The following is a 21,576-nucleotide window of genomic DNA, read 5'->3' on the forward strand; positions in this document are numbered from 1 at the left end:
GAGAAGTTGAGGGTGAACTCTGTGTATCTTTGCTTCTGTGTAAATTCTTTTCAGTCTTGGGATATAGAATAATATACTAGTCAGGAGAAGCTGTATTCAGGGATTGAATCTCTGAAGCTGTATTGTTTGAGCTCATATCCTGGTGTCATCACCCACTTCCTGTGAGACCTCAAGCAAGTTATTTAATAGCTCAGTGACTCATTTTCTGGATCTGTTAAATAATGGTAGTAACAGCATCTATTTCTCTGGATTTTCATGAGAATTTAATTAATTAATTAATTAATTAATTAATTCATACCTGTAAAGTACTTAGCCTAGTGCCCGGCACATACTGGGGAATCAGAAGGGCATTAATTATACAGCACTCAACTGATAATCCAGAGATCACTTTATTGTTACCTGGATGGTATTATCACAGGCAGAGGGCAATGGAGCTTGGTTGAAAGAACACTGTGTTGGAGACCTAATTTCCAGTCTCACTCTGCCACTTACTGTGTGACATTTGCTAAGCCCTTCCCTAACTCTGCCTGGTTTTCTCATTGAGAGTATTGCAAGAAGCAATGCTATTCAAATTTTAGCAGTGGAACCCTTTTTCTAATGATACCTTTTTTTTTTTTAACGTTCATTTATTTTAAGAGAGAGAGAGAGAACATGAGTGGGGGAAAGGCAGAGAGAAAGAATCCCAGGCAGGCTCCCCACTGTCAGCATGGAGCCTGATGCAGGGCTCGAGCTCACGGTTTGTGAGATCATGACCTGAGCCAAAATCAAGAGTCAGGCACTTAACCTACTGAGCCACCCAGGCGCCCCTCTGATGATACCTTTTATGGAATTGCCGATACAGAAAACAGAATAATGCTGTTGCTACCTTCCAGCTATCCCTGCCCAAACCCTCCGAGATCCCTCTGGGCACCTCAGAAGTTCTGGCCACATAGTTAATACTCAATAAATATTAACTATTATCATTGTGGTTGGTTGTGGATGATGATAAGGGAAACACTGCTGTGCTTGGCATCCTGACTGGCCATTTATTCATGCACACTTTCAACAAATATTTTTCAGAGAGTTGGGTCATTTGAGGCACGTCGTCTTTCTCCCATGAGGGTGGTAAATTCTCTCTATGGCCCAGTCTCAGTCATGAGTCATAAAGAATCTAACACAATGATGGGCATCTGTAGGGACCAGTGCCGATTCCAGGTGCATTCCACAGTCACTTTACTAATTGTTCAAAAGCAAAACCAGTCTCTGCCAACTAGTCATTTCCTTTTTTAGGAATAGCTTTGCAGGAGGTAACTCTGAGGAAACAGCCTGAGTTGTCAACCCAGGAAATTCATAGATGACTCAGTGTGCAAATAAGTCAACAGTGGGGAAGTGGTCCCATCTGGTTGCTTGTATATACCAGGGAAGAGAAGAGAAAAGCAATGACACCTTTGGGAAGGACATCCTTAGGACAGAGTAGAAGTCCCTTCGTGGCCACCATTAGTAGGGAGAGGCTTCTGGAGAGAAGGATAAATCTTTGGGGCCCAGTTTCCAGTGATCACTGCACATTTGGAGTTTCTCCCCTCACTTGCAACCGTATAGGATGGGATGGCAGTTTATTAAGGAAACCAGGGAGGTCTCCTCACAGATGCTGCCCTTTACTATGTATCACCCTATGTGACACACAAAAGCTGTGTGTTTTCCACCTATTTCTACATTGGTCTGTGCCCTTCCCATCTCTTTAAAGAACTGGTCCATGGGGCGCCTGGGTGGCGCAGTCGGTTGGGCGTCCGACTTCAGCCAGGTCACGATCTCGCGGTCCGTGAGTTCGAGCCCCGCGTCGGGCTCTGGGCTGATGGCTCAGAGCCTGGAGCCTGTTTCCGATTCTGTGTCTCCCTCTCTCTCTGCCCCTCCCCCGTTCATGCTCTGTCTCTCTCTGTCCCAAAAATAAATAAACGTTGAAAAAAAAAATTTTTTTTTAATTTTAAAGAACTGGTCCATGCAGAGGCAGGTGGGGTGAGGGCATTGGCAGGCTGACCCCACAGAGAGATTGGGCTCTCCAAAATTCAGTTTTAGGACACTGCTAGGGAGTGAATGGTGTCCCCCTCCCCCAAATTCATATATTGAATCCCTAACCTCTCATGTGACTATATTGGAAATAGGGTCTTGAGGAAGTAATTAGGATTAGATCAGGTCATAAGGGTGGGGTTCTAATCTGATACAGTTGGTGCCCTTGGAAGAAGAGATACCAGAGAGTTCCCTCTCTTGCTCTCTCTGCACACATGCTTGGAGCAAAGGCCAAGAGAGGACAAGTGGGGACACAGAGAGAGCTGCCATCTACATCACCACAAAGAGAAGTCTCACCAGAAGTCAAACCCTGCTGACACCTTGATCTTTCCAGCCTCCATAACTGTGAGAAGGTAAATTTCAAGCCACGCAGTCTGGTATTTTGTTATGGCAGCCCAAGCTGACTAAGACAGAGACATTTGTATGGTTTAAGGGGATGTCTCGCATAAGGCTTGGGCTGCTGAGCTGGCTGAGGAAATGTATCGGGGTGTTTTATCATTCCCTAGACAGAGACTTTATGCTGGCAATCAGAGCTGACTCCATTCCACTCTTTATAACTCTCTGGAAGCATTCAAATCCTCTCTGGCAAGGCATTTGTTCCTTTGCAATGTGGCAAATAGAGCTTCAAAAGCCTCTGTGAGACCAGGTTTTTGAAAACCTGGCTTAGGGGCGCCTGGGTGGTGCAGTCAGTTAAGCGTCCGACTTCAGCCAGGTCACGATCTCGCGGTCCGTGAGTTCGAGCCCCGCGTCAGGCTCTGGGCTGATGGCTCAGAGCCTGGAGCCTGTTTCCGATTCTGTGTCTCCCTCTCTCTCTGCCCCTCCCCCGTTCATGCTCTGTCTCTCTCTGTCCCAAAAATAAATTAAAAAAAAGTTGAAAAAAAAGAAAACCTGGCTTAGAGTATAAATGACTCTCGGGGAGGGTTTGGGTTTGTGCAGCATCACTGCTAACGAACTCAGAGTGGGCCCCAGGCTCCTCCACACGGCAGGGCTGAGTGCCTGGTGGATGGTGGTAGAAACATGCTTCCAGTCCAAAACAAACCACATTGTAAAATAAATAGCAATGCATCCACATAGATGAGGCTGGTTATGACTGTAAAAATGCTCATTGTAGAAAAATTGAAAAATTCATTTAAGCATGAAGAAATTTTAAATTGCCCATAATTCCACTGCCTAGATGCATTTCCTTCTAGTCTTATGTGTATGTGTATGTGTGTATGTACTTTTTTGAGAAGAATTGAGATCATACTATATAAAGTAATATATCTTCCTTTGTCATTTCATGTTATGTATTATAAGCATTTTATCAAGCCATTAAGTCTTCTCTGGGAAAAAAAAAGATAGTATTTTAGTGACATTTAATAATGTCATGTGATTTTTACCTAACTCTCTATATTTACTAATATAAAAACATGAACGGGTACCTGGATGGCTCAGTCGGTTAAGCGTCCAACTCTTGATTTCAGCTCATGTCATGATCTCATGGTTTGTGGGATTGAGCCCCAAGTCAGGCTCTGTGCTGACAATACGGAGCCTGTTTGGGATCCTCTCCCTCTTTCTCTGACCCTCCCCTGCTCACTCTCTCTCCCTCTCTCAAAATAAACAGTTTTTAAAATTTATAAAAAAACACTAAGGGTAAAGGGAAAGGGGATGATTGTAGCTGAATTTCCCCATGTTTAGCACTCCTTAGTAGTGACCGCCAGTTACTAGAATGGGCTACCAAAAGAAACTGTATAATGTTCTTTCTCTAGAAGAGTTTGAGAACAGAATGTAGCAGGATTCTTGCACAGAGAGTCGTGACACTGAGGCTTTTCTTTCCAGGAAGCAACTTTACTCTCGCCGGCATGGCACAGCTCAGTTGCGTTTGTATCCGAAGAACTGAGCCCCGAACACCATGTTGCATAGTTTTTTATATATTTTCTACTTCTTTGTCTCCCATATATGGTAACACACAAACATGCGGTCTGATTAAGTGGTCTCATGTTACAAGGTCATGAGGGATATTGTCACATATGCATATAGCCAGGTTGCCTTGAGGGTTTTTTTGTTTTTTTTTTTTCTTTCCTTAGGGAGGGGACCCTACCACAGGAAGAGTTCCACCCAGCTGAAGTAGCTTCAGCAGGTGCTGCAGTAGCAGATCAGGACAATTTTTTTAAAATATCCAGGCATGCTAGGCATTTGGGTTCTACTTAGTCACTTAGTTTTTTACTTTTTTCCTGTTGTCCAGACACAGCATTAGGAGGATGCTGACAGACAGGCAGGGGCATCGGTCTTCCTGCAGCCTGACACCCAAGATCCTAGATTGACGAGGCCAACCCTTCATCTCATGGGTCAGAAAATGAGGCCAACAGAGCCAAGGGTGAGCACGTGTGGGGGCAACGCTGAGAGCTCAGCCCTTGCCCTTGATGCTGACTTCCTGTCTTGGTATATTCCAGCAGCTGTAACAAAAATGCCACACACTGGGTGGCATATAGATAACAGACAATTATATCTCACAGTTCTGGAGGATCTACGTCCAAGATCAAGGTGCCAACAGGTGTGGTGTCTGGCGAAGGCCCACTTCCCGGTTCATAGATGGCTGTCTCCTCACTGTGTCCTCACATGGTGGAAGGGGACAGGGAGCTCTGGGGGCCCCTTTTATGAGCACTAATCCCATTATGGATTAGTTCCATTAGGAGCCCTCATGACCTAATCATGTCCCAAAAGTGCCACCTCCCAATACCATCACTTTGGGGGTTAGGTTCTAACATATGTAACATAGATTTGGGGTCACATTCAATCAATAGTACACTCTTTCTCATTTTTTATTATAATGAAGACTTTTTCAGGCATAGAAAAAAGCACAGTAAAATAAGGCAAGTACTTTGTGGCCACCACTCAATTTCAGAAATAAAAATATAAACAAAGCCTCCCATGTTCCTTTTCTCCCATCCTGCTCTTCCTCCTCACCTGACCCCCAAGTGGTGACCACTGTCCTGAATGTCATTCTTCATGCCCACAAGGATTTCATTATCTTTACTACACCTGTACATATTAGATAGTATATATTCTGCATGCTTTAGTTTATATACTTACTGTCATACTTTGGGCTTCTGCAACTTTCTTTTTTTCATTCAACATTTTAAAAACAATTTACCCATGTCTTAACACCTGTAGTATTCTATATTAGGGATATTTCATAGTATTTTTACCTATTGTCAGGTTGTGAACATTTAGGATATTTTCACCATGAATATGGTGAAAACGAATATTCTTGCACGGGTCTTCTGATACTTCTAGTGCTTTCCACTAGGCTACACAGCCTGTGAAGATAGTAGTGACTCCACAAATATGTGTAGATTCTAGTTACATACATGCTATCAGTAAATGTGTGTTGTGCCATCCTGGAGAGAGTGGAGAGGGAACAGAGCACCAGTGGAATGGATGAGCTGGACCCAGAACAACATGGCAGGTAGAACTACATGTAAGAAAAACCCTGCTAAAAAGTGGAATGAGGATGTTTACAGCAGTGTATTGACAAGAACCAAAACATGGAGAGAGCCCAAGTGTCCATCGATGGATGAATGGATAAAAAAGATGTGGTGTGTGTATACACACACACACACACACACACACACACACATACACAATGGAGTATTACTCAGCAATCAAAAAGAATGAAATCTTGCCATTTGCAACAATGTAGATGGAACTGGTATTATGCTAAGTGAAATTAGTCAGAGAAAGACAAATATCTTATAACTTTACTCATATGAGGACTCTAAGACACAGAACAGATGAACACAAGGGAAGGGAAGCAAAAATAATATAAAAAAGAGGGAGGGTGACAAAACGTAAGAGACTCTTAAATATGGAGAACAAACAGAGCATTACTGGAGGGGTTGTGGGAGGGGGGATGGGCTAAATGGTTAAGGGGCATTAAGGAATCTACCCCTGAAATCATTGTTGCACTATATGCTAACTTGGATGTAAATTAAAAAATAAATAATTTTTTTAAGTGGAATGGGTAAAAGAAGCTCCAGGAAAAAGTGTGTACCCCACCCCACCCCTGATCAATTCCTAAACTCCTTTCCTGGAGGAGCTCTGAGGCCTCTAAGAGATGTAGGGTCATACATCAGTATTTACTGGTTAGAAAGGGTTCAGTCTGACTCTGATTTTGTTGATCATTAAATTAAAAATGCCATGAATGTGAAAGTTCTTCTGAAATATTTTTTTTTAATTTTTTTTTCAACGTTTATTTATTTTTGGGACAGAGAGAGACAGAGCATGAACAGGGGAGGGGCAGAGAGAGAGGGAGACACAGAATCAGAAACAGGCTCCAGGTTCTGAGCCATCAGTCCAGAGCCTGACGCGGGGCTCGAACTCACAGACCGCGAGATCGTGACCTGGCTGAAGTCGGACGCTTAACCGACTGCGCCACCCAGGCGCCCCTTTTTTCTTTTTTTTTTAATTTTTTTTTTTTTTTGAAATATTTGACTAATTACCTGGATCTGAAACTTTTTTTTCCACCACTGTCTCTGAATTTTTTGGAATAGCTATTTAAAAAAAAAATTGTTTTTAATGTTTATTCATTTTTGAGAGAGAGAGAAAGAGAGCGTGTGCATGAGCAAGCAAGTGGGGGAGGGGCAGAGAGAGAGGGAGACACAGTATCCAAAGCAAGCTCCAGGCTCTGAGCAGTCAGCACAGAGCCCAACGCGGGGCTTGAACCCACAAACCATGAGATCACGACCTGAGCTGAAGTTGGAGGCTTAAGCCACTGAGCCACCCAGAGGCCTCTTGGCATGGCTACTTTTTAAGAGAATGCATGCTCCAGAAAACTTCAAGTAACCCTGTAACCTGATGTTTATTCGTCTGAAGTTCTACATCCATCACCCTCTGATTTTTGTTTTGTTTTAATTCCAGTGTAATTAACATACAGTGTAATATTGGTTTCAGGTGTACAATACAGTGAATCAACACTTCCCTACATCATCCAGTGCTCATCACCACAAGTCATTCCTTAACCCCCACCACTTACCTCACCCAGCCCTACACCCATCCCTCTATTCTGTTTTCAAGATTCTCAGAAAAAGTTAAACATTTATTATTCCAATTTAGTCTGCTATAGCAAGTGCTCAGATTTTTGCCCTGAGTTTGGAGTTTTTAATGAAGCTAAAATTAAAACTGCTCTCTTGACCCAGCTACAAAGGCCCTTCCTTTATGTAATGGCCTTCACTCACATGAGAATCAAGCTTATTAGTCAACCATCCCTCACAGTAAATGAAATTCTCTAAATCTCAGTGAAACAATGTTTGCCTTTGGCCCTCTTTAGCTAAAAGAGAGAAGGGTTTAGACACAAAGAAAACAGTTAAAATTTGGGTTCCTTTCCTCCCCAGAATGTGCTTGCTCCAAAGTAGGTCAGACTGTGGTGTTATAAATCTTAACAATTCTCTTTAATTCTTTCATTGCTACACTTGCGGGCTTGGAGGAAGGGGGAACTTGTACAATTAATTAAAGAAAAATCACAGTAGAAAAAGAAAGGCTCCTCAAGTGTTGAAGGTCTTCATCTCTACCCCCAATGAGTTCATCAATGTGAAATTTATTATCGTAAGAATCACTGGTGCTGAGGCAGTTATACAATGGATGCTTCAGACCGCAAACATTCAATCTCCCTCCTGGTGTCTAAGAAGGAGGCTGACCCAGCTCCGGAGAAAGGGCAAAACTGAGCTCCTACAAGGGGAACCTATAATGAACCTTCACCATTCTGAGCTTGATGTTCCTACCCAGAAAGCCCAGAGAAGGGCTTTTCCAACTAAGGATTCGGCAGAAGCTTGCTAGAAAGCATAGAATTTAATGGAGGTGTGTGTGAGTGATGTGAACACGCTAAACGCTTTGATATTCTCTGTGTGCATATTTTTCCTGAATCCAAATCCTTTCTTTTCTTTGGCCCCTAACTTATACTTCTACCTTAACCGTGGAGCGGTACAATTGTTCCCAAGAGCAACCTTGCCAGAAAGTAAGTAGTATAGTTTTGCCACCTGATCCAAAGTTTGTCAGTTAAATTTTTTTTTTAAGGTTACATATCTGTGTCTTCAAAAACGTTTAAATTCCTTTTTCTAAATCATAACAGGCCAGCAAAATCTGCAGGGCTTTAAGGGATTAAAAAAAAGAAAAAAAGAAAAATCTATAGCGTATTCTCTTACCATGTCTGAGTCTGCAAAAAATTATTCCAGAAAAATGACTCCTCATTAAACTATCCTGGAATAAAACCTTCCAGTGTCCCCCAATTAACCAATCCAGGACAACGCAGTTATCATCAACACTCTTACTTCTATGTGTCTAAAAGATAGAGGCCCTTTTATAGCTTTCACTGAAAGGAAATACATTATTCTAATTAATGTCTATAAAGTTACAAACTTAAATACATTCATCAACTATTGCCCAAAATATGTGGCCTAATAAAGAATCCCAAAACTCAGTGATGTAACGGAAGTATTGATTTCTTGCTCAGGCATCTGTGTGGGTGGTTAGATTGACCTCAGCTAGGTTGACATCAGGCTGTGGGTTGGGACTTGGGCTACTCCATTTGTCCCTCATTCTCCTCAGATCAGTGGTTTCAGATGATCTCCTGGTGGGGAAATGCAAGAACACAAAGAATGAGTCCATGCCTACCGATAGATTTAAAGTTTGTGCTCGCTCTGTGGGTGAATTGTTTTTGTTTCTTTTGTGGGGGGTGGTATTTTTAGTTTAAATGAAATACTTATTTTAAATTAAAAAATAAAATAAAGTCTATGCTCACTTTCCAAATATAAACATTTCTTTGGCCAAAGCAAATCACATGGCTAAACCCAACATCAGTGGAGTAAAAAAATAAACTCCACTTCTCATGGAAGGAACTGTATACTCACAAGTCAGAGGGTATGGATTGAAGAACAAGTGGGGTAAATAATGTGATCTATCACTCTAATGTTTTCTAGTTTATTTTTTAAATTAACAAAAATTTTTTTAGAGAGAGCACAAGCAGAAAAGAGGGGCAGAGAGGTAGAGAAAGAGAGAGAGAGAGAGAGAGAGAGAGGGAGAGAGAGAGGATCTTAAGCAGCCTCCACACTCAGCATGGAGCCCATTTCAGGACTTGATCCCATGAGTCTGGGATCATGACCTGAGCTGAAATCAAGGGTCAGACGTTCAACCATTCAACCAACTGAGCCACCCAGGTGCCCCTTTAAGTTTTTATTTTAATCACCTGGTGCTCATCACAATAAATGCACTCTTTATTCCCCATCACCCATTTCACCCATCTCTCCCACCCACCTCCCCTCTCTAACCATCAGTTCTCTAAGAGTTTGTTTCTTGCTTTCTCTCTCTCTCTCTCTCTCTCTCTTTTTTCCCCTTTGTTCATTTGTTTTGTTTCTTAAATTCCACATATGAGTGAAATCATATGATATTTATCTTTTGCTGACTGATTTATTTCATTTAGCATTATACTCTCTAGCCCCACCTCCATCCATGTCATTGCAAATGTCAATATTTCATTCTTTTTTTATGGCTGAATGATATTCCATTATATATATATAAATACACACACACACACACACACACACACACACACACACACACACACATCCCATCTCCCTTATCCATTTATCAATTGACAGACACTTGGGCTGCTTCTGTAAGTTGGCTATTATAAATAATACTGCTATAACATAAGGGTGCATGTATCCCTTTGAATTAGTGTTTTTGTATTCTTTGGGCAAATATCCAATAGTGTGATTACTGGATATTAAGATAGTTCTATTTTTAACTTTTTGAGGAACCTCTTTACTGTTTTTCAGAATGGTTGTACCAGTTAGCATTTCCACCAACAATGCAAGACGATTCCTTTTTCTCCACATCCTCACCAATGCCAGTTGTTTCTTGTGTTTTTGATTTTAGCCATTCCAACAGGTGTGAGGTGATATCTCACTGTGGTTTTGATTCACATTTCCCTGCTGATAAGTGATGTTGAGCATTTTTTTATGTGTCTGTTGGAGGTCTGGATGTCTTCTTTGGAGAAATACCTGTTTGTGCCTTCTGCCCATTTTTAAATTGGATTTTGTGTTTTTAGGGTGTTTAATCTTTTCTACTTTAACTAAAGCAGCAGCTATAACCCTTTTAGGAACCTTAGAAGACTCATACAATCTGATAGACACCCTGGATTTGAATGTTGGCTTTTCCACTGACTGACTAGGAAAACTATAGGAGATTATTCATTTTTTCCAGGCCCAGTTCCTGAATCTGTAGAATGGGAGAGCAAAGAACTTTATATGACTATTCAAGCAACTGAATGAGTCAGTATATATATAAAGCTTAGAATAATGTGATGTCCATAGTAAAATGGGCTCAGTTGATAGTAGCTGCTGGTATAGGGTTATTCAATAGACATTTATTGAGAATTTACTACATGCTAGGCATTTTCCTAGTGTGTGGTGATAGAAAGATAAATGACACAGTTCCTGAAGATGAAGAGTATTAATTATGTTTGAAACAGGTAGCAGTCACTAGGATAGAAATGTATGGGGAAGGGAAGAGGTACCTGAAACATCGGGAAAAGACTCCTGGTAGAGATGACACATAGAGTCTTAGAAATTGAATAGAAATTTTCCAGATAGGTGAAGAAGGGTATTCAGAGAGGGCATTTCAGGCAGGGGAACAGACAAATAGCTCAGATGACAGAGTCATTCAGTGGATATGTAAGAAGGAAGGAGAGAAACTGAAGAAGTATGGTTGTGACAGGGGACAAGTTCAGTCATCAGATGTTTACTTTACTAAGAAGTTAGATTATATTCCCAAGTCCATTAGCCCTCCAGTTGTGTTCAGACTGGAACTATTTACTTAATGACATCTTCTCCAATTTGCATCAATGCTACATCATCCCATTTAAACTCCTATGACTTGGTACAGAGAGAAGTTTGGAGTCTGTTGGAAGAGAGATCTTCAGTTATACTTGCTAGAAGAGAGACAGGAACTTGGCTGCACCTTCAATTCTATGAAATTCAGCAAGGGTTTAATGGAGTGTCCTTTTGTGCCAAGCACTCTCCTTGGCACCTGGGATGGGGGATTGGGGTGTGGTGAAAAAATGGGAACAGACATGAGCTCCGCTTCCAGAAATTCCAAACCTAAGGGTTGGGTTCTAGCTATAGGAAACCCACAGTATGTCCCATAGAATTGCTGCAGTGGTCACATGTGCCCTATTCCTTCAGCCTCCAACAAGCTCCATTCACTTTGGGGGTTACACTTCCTGCATCAGTAAGTGGGGATCACCTCCACTGGGCAGGATGGGTGAGAAATGCTTTCCTGGGTTCCACCCAATGCTGACCTTTCCTCTCCTCTCCACACTCCCCACTGTTATCCTGAGGAAAGAAGATGGAGTCAGCAGGGGGAAGGTTGAGGAATAGGAGAGGCTTGGACACAGGATATGTTGCCTCTACTTTGGAAAGATAAACTGCTTGTAAAGCCCAATTCTGTACCTCATGAGCATTGAAGACACAGATTTTAGGAATGAATCAGCAATGAGTTTCTGCTGAATTTTTAAGTTTTAGCTGTCACACCATTCAGTGGTCATTACCCCTTTTTGATGAATCCACAAGGTTTAGCTTTGTAATTCCCAAGAAATTCTGAGCTTCGAGAGAGACTCTGTATTGTATGCTAGTGAATCCCTCAGGCCATGATTTTTATTTATTTATTTATTTATTTATTTATTTATTTATTTATTTATTTATTGTTCTGTTTTTGGAGAGAGAGTGTGTGAGCAGGGAAGAGGGGCAGAGGGAGAGGGAGAGGGGAAGAGAGAGAAAGAGAGAGAGAGAGAGAGAGAGAGAGAGAGAGAGAGAGAGAATCTTAAGCAGGCTCCATGCTCAGCCCAGAGCCCAACACAGGGCTCGATCCCATAACCCTGGGATCATAACCTGAGCCGAAATCAAGAGTCGGATCTTCAACCAACTGGGCCACCCAGAAGCCCCCATGATTGCTCTTTCTAACAGTGGATCTATACCTCCCCATCTAGAGTGCTCCAGTCCCTGGGGACCCCTCATGCTGCAACATCCTCCTGCAGGATCCACCTCCCTAGATCCTCATCAACCTTTAGGCCAAAACACACTCTGCTTCAGCCACCTGAGTTCATGCCCTTATTTCTCACCATAACTGGTCCCAACCCTTAATGCCTGGACCTCTAAGAAAATGGTCTTGTCATCTCCTCTTATGAATATTGGGTGCCATTTTATTACATCTCACTTCAAGACATCTGGAGCCAAAGATCAGCTCCTGACATCTGGAGCTCCTTCTAGGCCAGTGGATAGGATTCACCCTCTTTTATGGATGATGTTGATGGAACTGACCCCCACTAGGAAGACATTGGAGGCAGGCCTTGCCTTGACCTGAGTCAAGCAGGATCCAATTTTCCAATTCTGTTCATTCCCTGCTGCAGCTGTAACAACTTACCACACGCGTGGTGGTTGAAAATTGTCCAAAGGGATTATTTTACAGTTCTGGAGATCAAAACTCTGAAGTGGATCTCACTGGGCTAATACCAAGGTGCCAGTAAGGCTGTGTTCTCTTCTGGAGACTCTAGGAATCCTTTCCTTGCCCTTTACAGCTTACGGAGGCCACAGGCAGCCCTTGGCTGGTGGCCCCTTCCTTCATTGTCAGAGCTAGCAATGGCGGATTGAGTCTTTTCCCTCTGCATCACTCCAATGCTGGTTCTTCTGCCTCCCTCTTCCACATTAAAGACCCTGAGATTACACTGGGCCCCCTCGACAATCCAGGATAATCTGCTTTAATCAGTCAGTTGATTAACAAGCTTAATTCCTTTTGCTCCTTTAATACCCCCTTGCCAGGTAACCTACCATGTGCACAGGTTCCTGGGCTTAGGACAGGGACATGTCTGGGGAATCACGGTCCTATCAAGCACACTAATCAAGGAGAGGTGCAGGACAGACATTTCCCAAGCCTGGTTAGTGGGACAGACACAACCGGAGACAGCCACAGGGTGGAATGCTTCCAAATCGGAAGGGCAGAGGAAATACAGTAAAGCATTTCCTCCCCTCAAACTTGTCTTATCCTCAGTATTTCAAGCTGCAAAAAAAGCTGTGGCGGGGGTGAGGGGTGGGGGTGGGCTTTCCCTTTGTTTAAAGCTGTTGCTCTGACATGCTAATGATGGAGAACTTCTCTAAGCCTTCAAAGAGTGGAGAGGGCAGATGAGACAGGAGCTAAAGCCTGCCCTTCTTCCATCTGCTAGGGGTTACTTAACATTGTTCTGCGGAGGTGTTCCTCACATATTCCAAGAGGATTAGGCCATCTGCCTCCCTGTCTGTAATTACTTGCACACTTGTGCTTCTGCTCCTAGTGCACTATGTTATTATGTTTTGGGCTTTTAAAGTATGACGTGTGCCTCCCTTTTCTGAATTCAGACTTCCTCAGACGATGGCACAGATTTTCACTTTGATTCTAAGCCTCTGCCCCTTCAGTGCCCGAGAGAGGGCACTGAGCTTAGTGGGTGCCCAAGCGGCTATGGCACTGGCTGTATAAGGAATCTCTGGGGGATGTTTTGAGTCCTCGAGTGGCAGGGAAGCCATAAGCATGCTCTCACTTCCCTGGAAGGAGGAGTTGCAGTAAACAGGAAATCATCTGCCATCAGTTGTTAGCATTGTGCGAGCCATTCTGCTTTATAACCCAGGACAGCATGGAAGGGCTGCTGGGCATCTAGAGCAGGAGAGACTAGGAGGGAGGGGGGAAGGGGATGGTAAGCTGAGCGTGGTACATCTCACCACTTTGTCAGCAAAGAGAAAAATACTGGGATGAGAGCCAAGCAGAGGAGTGGACAGATTGTCCCCTGTGTCCCCAACCTCAGAGGCAGGGACAGTGATGGCAATGGCTTCATAGGTGATCGGAGAGTGAACAGGTTAGAAAAAGAGCAGCAACTTCCTCTGCCAACTTTGTCTGGTGTCACATGCTTTTGTTATGATTTCCACATAATACTAACAACCAGCAAATCAACAAATTACCTGGTGGGAGAAATTATTGAAAGAGCTTTCCTTTTAGAGAATGTGCTCAGAGAAAGTAACTGCTGCCCTGAGCACCGGCCCCAGCCGCATCTCTACATCTCTAGTCCATTCCACCTACCCACCCATCCACCCATCTGCTCACGTGCGCTCATGTGTCCACCTGCCCATGTGACCACCCCTCATCATTCTCCACCTGCCCACGCCACTAACCTACACCACCATAGCATCCAGCCTCCAACTGCCCGCCCCCCACTGTCTCACACCATCACCCTCAGCCAGCATCCACCTGACTGCCCCCTCCTCCCCTGCTAACCCATACCACAGCCAGTTCATCCATGCTCCATCTTTTTTGCTGAAAAGAAGACTACCTCAGCAAGATGGCAGGATAAGAGGTCTTCATTCCCAATTAGGAGGACTGGAAGACTGGAGGGCAAGAGAGTCAGAGCACGTAGTCTGTGGCTCTCCCAGAGGCACATGCTCTTGCGGTGTGAGGAACCACACATCCTACAAGGATGGACATCTTGTCTGAGTGTGTGTGCTGGGGAGAGTTGACCTGGGACCTGCCCTAGTCCCCAGCCAGGATTCTGTTGCCATTTTTTTTTTTGTTGGAAAGGCACGGAAAGCCCCAAATGAGTATTCAGAACTCACCTGTATCATAAGACTTTAGCTAAAGCAAATTCTGGGTGTGAACATAGTGTCTATAGGTGAGATCTTTTCTTTTTGAGTATATGACATAGTCACATGCTATTAAATTTAAAAGGAACAAAAGGATACACGGTGAAAAATCCTTCCCCCACCCAACCCCTGGCTCCAGGTACATAATTACTTCACTGAAAATAGCTAATGAAATTAATTTCTTGCATATCCTGCCAAAAAATGAAATGCATGCACAAGTAAACGTGTGTAAGTATTCTCTCCCCTCCCTTTTTAATCTTATTTTTAAATTTTTAAAAATAGACTTTTTTTAAAAAAATCAAAATATATTAACATACAATGTTATATTAGTTTCAGGTATACAGCACATTGATTCAACAATTCTACACATTATCCAAATTCACCATGGTAAGTATAGTCACTGTCACCATACAGTGTTACTGCAATATTATTGACTGTATTCCCTATGCTGCACTTTTCATCCCTGTGACCTATTTATTTTATAACTAGAAGCTTAGAACAATTTTAGGTTCAGAGCAAAATTGAGGGGTAGGTACAGAGATTTCCTATATACCTCCTGCCCCCACACATGCAGGGCCTTCCCCATTAGCAATACCCCCCGCCAGGGTGGTACATTCATTATAATTGATAAGCCTACATGGACACATCATTATCATTCAAAGCCCATAGTCTATATTAGGGTTCCCTCTTGGTGTTGCACATTCTAGGGGTTTCGACAAATGCCTGTTGTGTACCCATCTTTATAGTATCAGACAGAATAGTTTCACTGACTTAAAAATCCCCTGTACTCCCCCTATTCCCACGGACCCCCTGGCAACCACAGATTTTTTTTTTACTGTCTCCATAGTTTGGCCTTTTCCAAGATGTCATATAGTTGGAACCATACAGTATGTAGCCTTTCCAGATTGGCTTCTTTCACTTGGTAATAAGCAATTAAAATTCTTCCGTGTCTTTCCACGGCTTGATAGCTCATTTCTTTTTAGCACTCAATAGTATGCCATGGTCTGGATTTACCAGAGTTTATTTATCTATTCACCTACTGAAGGACATCTTGGTTGCTTCAAAGCTTTGGCAATTATGAATAAAGCTGCTATAAACATCTATATCCAGGTTCTCATGTGGACATTAAGTTTCACCTCATTTGGGTAAAAAACCAAGGAGTATAACTGACATGTTGAACAGTCTCCCGTCTCTTTTTATCAAAACAGTAGCTTTCCATGCACAATGTTCTGCATCTTGCTTTTTAAATTTATGTTTTGGAGATCACTCCATATCAGTTCTGCTTAATTCTTAATGGCAGTTAAAAAAAATACATGGAAAGGATCACGAATCTAAGCCTATAATAACCAGGACAGCTTTTGCTTTGGTGGCTTTCTTATGAGACATAGTCTGGAAGATGAAATTTCCTGTTGAGGAAAAAAACATGGTACAAGTAGTTCATCAGCCTTAAACAGTTGGGCAGGGGATTACTTTCTGGAAATAGGGACATCACCATGGGGTACACAGGATGGTAGCAGGATTTGAAAAAAAGAACAAAGGATCTGGAGACTGAAGCTGATTGAGAGTCTGGCTTCCTCTCTTACTAGCTGTGTGGCTTTAGATGGGTCATTCATGAATAAGGACCCTCCGTTTCCTCATCTGTAAAATAAAGCCAATAAAAGTGGATATCTCTGAGGTTTTGAAAGAACCAAAGGAGATAGCACCAAATGGCTCGCTCTGTTTATTCTCGCAGCAACATTTGCCAAATGCTGGCTGTACATCACACAGAGTTCCAGGAACTGCGATGCTGGGTAAAAAGATGGCAAATTCCCTCATGCCGGTGAAGCTTCTGCTCTCCTGGTATGGGGAGACTGACCATATAAGCAAACAAAAGACTTCAAGATGGGGAGCTATGAAGGAAATAAAACACGGGGACCCAGTAGTGAGTGGTTGGACGGGGAGGTCGTAAAAGTGGCCTGCTCAAGAGCTCCCTGCAGGGCTGGCACCCCACCCCTGCAAGGAAGGAATGGTGTCGAGGCTGTGAGCAAATTCTCCGTGCCCACTCAGTGCCCAGGGAATGTCACCCTCGGGAAGGAAGGTTGGTATCTTTTTTTTTTCCAACAGAATCTTCTCTTCCTAATACTTTCTCTGCCATAGGCATGTCTGGGGCCGAGGGCATGAAGCAGGGCAACAGAGGCCATGGGCCTGTGTAATACTTCTCTGGAACAGATCTGGAACAGGAGACCAGGGGGTGAGCTCCCCCAGCGAATGCATCTTCAGTGCTGCCTCTGCAGCTGGGACAAGCTGCTTGTTGTTTTGTTTGCATTGTAAGGCTTTTTTTTTTTTTTTTTTTTCCCCTGCTAACACTGCAAAGCTGTGCATTTGCTATATCTGTGCTTGTAAAATGGTGTGCATCTAAAAGGGGAGAAACCAACACATATATAAATGTATACACATATGTAGCAGTATTTCTAAGCTCTTGTGTACTTTTGAAGTACATTGAGAACAAAACAACTTCTCAGATTCACCCTCCATTCAAAAGAAGGACTGGAGCAGCCCCAGGGGAGGTGAGAAAGGGCTGGTGTGTCTTAAACGGCAGTAAACTAATCCGCAGAGGACTCGCCTGGACTCCTATCCCCAAATACCCCAGAGATTACTGAGAGGCTCCCAGCCCAAATCCAAGTCATTCCCTAGCAACCTTGTAAATAGTAGTAGTAGTAATAACCATCCTTTATTGAAACATGCTGTACACAAAGTCCTCAGGCTAAGTATAGTCCATATATGTCTAATTCTTACAACAAAACTCCAAGATTATTACTTCTGAGGTGGGTCTTAGGAACTTGTAGGCAGGGGAGAAATCAAAAGGAGAATCTGTGCCATTCTCCAAGGAAGGCTTGATTTAAGTTATATAACTTGACTAAAGACACAAGCTAGTCAGTGGCAGAGCTGGGATCCCTACACAGACTTATCTGATTGTGAATTCAGCATCTGTCTACCTGGAGCACTCCATTCAGGCCCATGTCTCCCCCTACAAGTCACCGGAACTGTCAGATTGCTGATCTGCTCCTCAGGGATCCCACTAGACCGCCAGGCAGAGCCAGTTTCCTACACAGTGCCCGTGTTCTGGCTCCTGGTGGTGAGAAGTTGCGTGTAACCTCTGACCACAGCTTGCAGCATGGAGGGAGGCCTGGCCCTATCTGTGTTGCTGTCCCATGCGGATCCCTGCCTCTGTCTGCCCTCCACTGACCAACCTTAGCAAGATGGAAGACAGAATAGAAATCTATTCCAGTCTTTTCTTCTTCAATCAAAGCTTACCTATTCCAAAAGTAGTTTAGTTGTTGCCCAAGGCCAGGTGAGTGGGGGAATGGGGCATGACCACTAATGGGTAATGGCGTTCCTTATTGAGGTGATGAAAATGTTCTGGAATTAGATAGTGGTGACGGCTGTGCAGCACTGTGTACTAAAAATCGCTGAATTGATCAATTGTATGGTATGTCAAATATACCACAATAAAGCTATTGAGAAAAAAAAAAATCCTTAGCTGCCCCATTCCCCATCTTTTCGTGGCTAATGGGTGATCAGGTGTGGTGAGTTTTAAATATGTCTACAAATCTTTGATACTCTTCCATTCGACAGATGGCATTTAATTACCTTCCCCTTGAGTATGGGCTGGACTTAGTTACTTCATCCCAAGGAATGGCGTATGCCAGCAGTGAGAGAGTGTGATTTCCAAGACTAGGACATGGACGACATTTGTAGCATCTTCCCTACTTCTCTCTCTCTCTCTCAGATCACTCACTCTTGAGGAGAGCCCACAGCCATGTTGTGAGGATACTCAGACAGCCCCCCAGAGAGGTACACGTGATGAGGAACTGAAGCTTCTTGCCAAGAACCATATGAGTGAGCCATCTTGGAAGCACTCAAGGCATCACATGCAGACTGCAGCCCCCGCCAGCATCCTAACCACATCCTCATGAGAGACCCTGTACCCGAACTGCCAGCTAAGCTGCTCCCAAATTCCTGACCCACACAAACTGTGAGATATAAATTTTTACTGACTTAAGCCACTAAGTTTTGGGACAATCTATTACACAGGAAGAGATAACTTTAGATACAGTAAAATACACATTAGGGGGTTCATTAGATTTTATTGGCTAACAATGTGGACAAATGTTGGGTTACTGTTTTATCCTTCCAGAATAACACCTTTCTTTTTTAACAGAGGGACCCTGGAGACACAGTGCCCCAATTCAGAAGCACCGTGACAATGGTGAGCATTTCAGGCTTGGTGGCAGATCTGTTGGGAGGTTATTTTTGGTCCAGGGCTGGGAAGTTTATGTGACTTCTAATCACTCCATGCAGCCAGCTGCCTGTTCTTGGTAGGAGTGTCCCTGCCCATTCCTCAGGCGTCCCAGAGAGACAATTCCTGTCAGAGGCAACATGGGCAGAGACTCAATAATGTCACCACTGTCCAAGTGACAGGAGAATGCTCCTCTCTCTGCAGGCTCTCATTCCCCTTGCTTTTTTTCATGGCACCAGCTCCCTTCACTTTATCTCATCTCCCATGAATAAAGGTCAGTCATTCTCTCCTTTATCTCCTTCACTGAGGGGGTCTTTCTATCGCAAGTAAATATGTCTTTGCTGCCTGCTGACTTTTTCTTTTTTCTTTTTTTTTTCATTCCCTCTGTCTCCTTTGACATTTGTTTCTGCTACAGTCCTCTGGAAATCCTAGAATTCTGCTAATTTACCCAAAGCTGGGGATTGGGGTATAAGAGCCCCGGAGACCATAGCAATTACTTCAGAGGTTTTCATGCTTGGCTGAAACAGAAAAGATGAGCACACGCACGCACACAGCACACCATCACAAAAACAGCAAAAAGGGGAGCGTAATGGCTCAAACTTCGCCGTTGACAGGCCTTCCTCCTCACACTGAGGCTGAGGATTGTCACTGTATAACAAAAAACAAAACCATTCCTAAAGGATTAAAAATAATCTCTCAAGCCTATAATATCTCCTTCTCCATAATCTGTACCTTCCAGTGTTTCATTTCTCCATCTACTTTGCATATGTTCATAAATTTTCTGTCTTTCCCTAACAGTATCAACAATTGCTCAGTATCCTAACTCCAGGTTTTGAGTTTCATGCTTTCATTGCTAATCCTCTTTTAGAAACCAAGAACTACGTTGTGACCCTAGGCTTCCCATATTGAGTCCTCAAAGAGCACTGTAGGGAACTCATAGGGGAACACAGGATATTTTACCTCTTTTGATGGAAATGCAGCAAGACTCCACATGGGGGGACAGTAGTCTGAGATAGTTCACAGTTTCACATTAGACCCAAATAGATTCTTTTTGAGAACATTATGTATTTGAAAAGCTGGGGTTTTCGTGGGCATGATGATAAAAAGGAAATGTCACCCCAAATTCAATGTGGAACAGAAAATGAAAATGGCAGTCCCCAATCTGATTCCAAGGTTTGAGAAATTATATAGTATCCAACAGCTACATATGCCCCATTCATAAGGAATTGTGATCTTTTAAGAATGGAATCACGATATTAGTTTTTTTCATTAATTTATGTGAGTTTTTTTCACATGGCAATGATTGTTAGGAAGTAAATACCTATTAAGCTGCTTTGACCCACCTACTTACCACGTGGTATTTCTTTGGGCCTCAAGGCACTGGGGAAAAATAACTGACATACTAAGAGAGCAGTGAACTGAGAAAGTTTAGGAATCTCTTTTGTGACCTGTTGTGCCCTGGCCTCACCCCATCCATCTCTATATTCCCCTGTCCTCTTCATCCTATGCCTTGTCATACGTAGAGCACTGGGCTCTGTTCCTCGCACTCACCATGTCTCTTTGCCTCTAGGATTTCACGCATGCCCTCCTCTCTGTTGGGAATGGCTCTTTTCTTTTCCTTGCTGTACCCTCTCATAACACCTGTATTTGCAACTATAATAGCACCTATCACATCGTGTTGCATTTATTTGCTTGCTCCCACTAGGCAGCGAGCTTCTTGACAGTGAAGAACAGATCATGTTCGCCTTGGTGTACCCAGCATTGGCTGACAAAAGGATAGGGGGTAAGCCTGTTACTGGAAGCTTAATTGAAAATTCTGCTGGCTAGATGCTGCCTCTTACCCTCTCCTACACAGACAATTCTATTATCCCCAACCTCCCCTGCATCATCTGTACTGCAAGCACAGAGACCAATCATGGATCAGGTGGACTTTCTTCCCCCAAAAAGAACATCATTTAACATTTAACATACCAACAAGGTGACTTTCTGTTCCTCTGAGCAAGGCTCTTCCTCCCTTGGGTGCTCAGTTGAATTACCTGTGAAGGTGAGTATAAATATGCTCTATCTGTCCAAAGAGAAGGCAGCTACCAGTTCACCTCTGAAGGTACACTCACTCCAAGAATCCAGGATTGTACAGTGATTTATGAACTTAGAGTTTCCAAACCACTAGAGCAGAATTTATGTGCAAGACAAATGGACCAATCACGTGCAAAAAGAACTTGTTCTTAATGTGAGTGATGAAATTCATTAAATAAAGGAAACTCTTTTTAATTGGTATGTCCAGATAATTGAGGACTCAGTTCTTTGTCCTTGGCCTAAATCAGTAGATATTTTGCACGGGTTTAGGGCAGGTCTGAACCTTCAGTGAGACCTTCCCAGGGCCCAGGTTTATTCCCAAGGCCAACTTTGAACCCAAATAATTAATTTTTCCCTACCTTTCCCATGACACTTTGCTCAAAACCACACGATGGTCTCTGTCATTGCCTTCTTTGATGTTTTGGATTGTTTACTCACAAATTTCACCTTTTTTCCCTGAACTACTCTCTCCTAGACCTTCTAGTC

The 21,576-nt window shown here is 43.1% G+C and overlaps 2 long non-coding RNA genes across 2 annotated transcripts; both read left to right on the forward strand.

The window, feature by feature from the left end:
- The first annotated feature begins 4,297 nt into the window (after positions 1-4,297).
- On the forward strand, positions 4,298-18,743 carry LOC121030225 (uncharacterized). The gene is made up of 3 exons (XR_005790124.1): positions 4,298-4,399; positions 15,066-15,122; positions 18,505-18,743. It is a non-coding gene; the product is annotated as an uncharacterized LOC121030225 (long non-coding RNA).
- Positions 18,744-18,934: 191 nt separating this feature from the next.
- LOC121030226 (uncharacterized) lies at positions 18,935-21,291 on the forward strand. The gene is made up of 2 exons (XR_005790125.1): positions 18,935-18,984; positions 20,720-21,291. It is a non-coding gene; the product is annotated as an uncharacterized LOC121030226 (long non-coding RNA).
- The last annotated feature ends 285 nt before the right edge of the window (positions 21,292-21,576 follow it).

The sequence above is a fragment of the Herpailurus yagouaroundi genome, unplaced genomic scaffold (genome assembly GCF_014898765.1).
Source record: "Herpailurus yagouaroundi ecotype Mexico unplaced genomic scaffold, PumYag 140, whole genome shotgun sequence".
Classification (NCBI taxonomy): Eukaryota; Metazoa; Chordata; class Mammalia; order Carnivora; family Felidae; genus Herpailurus; species Herpailurus yagouaroundi.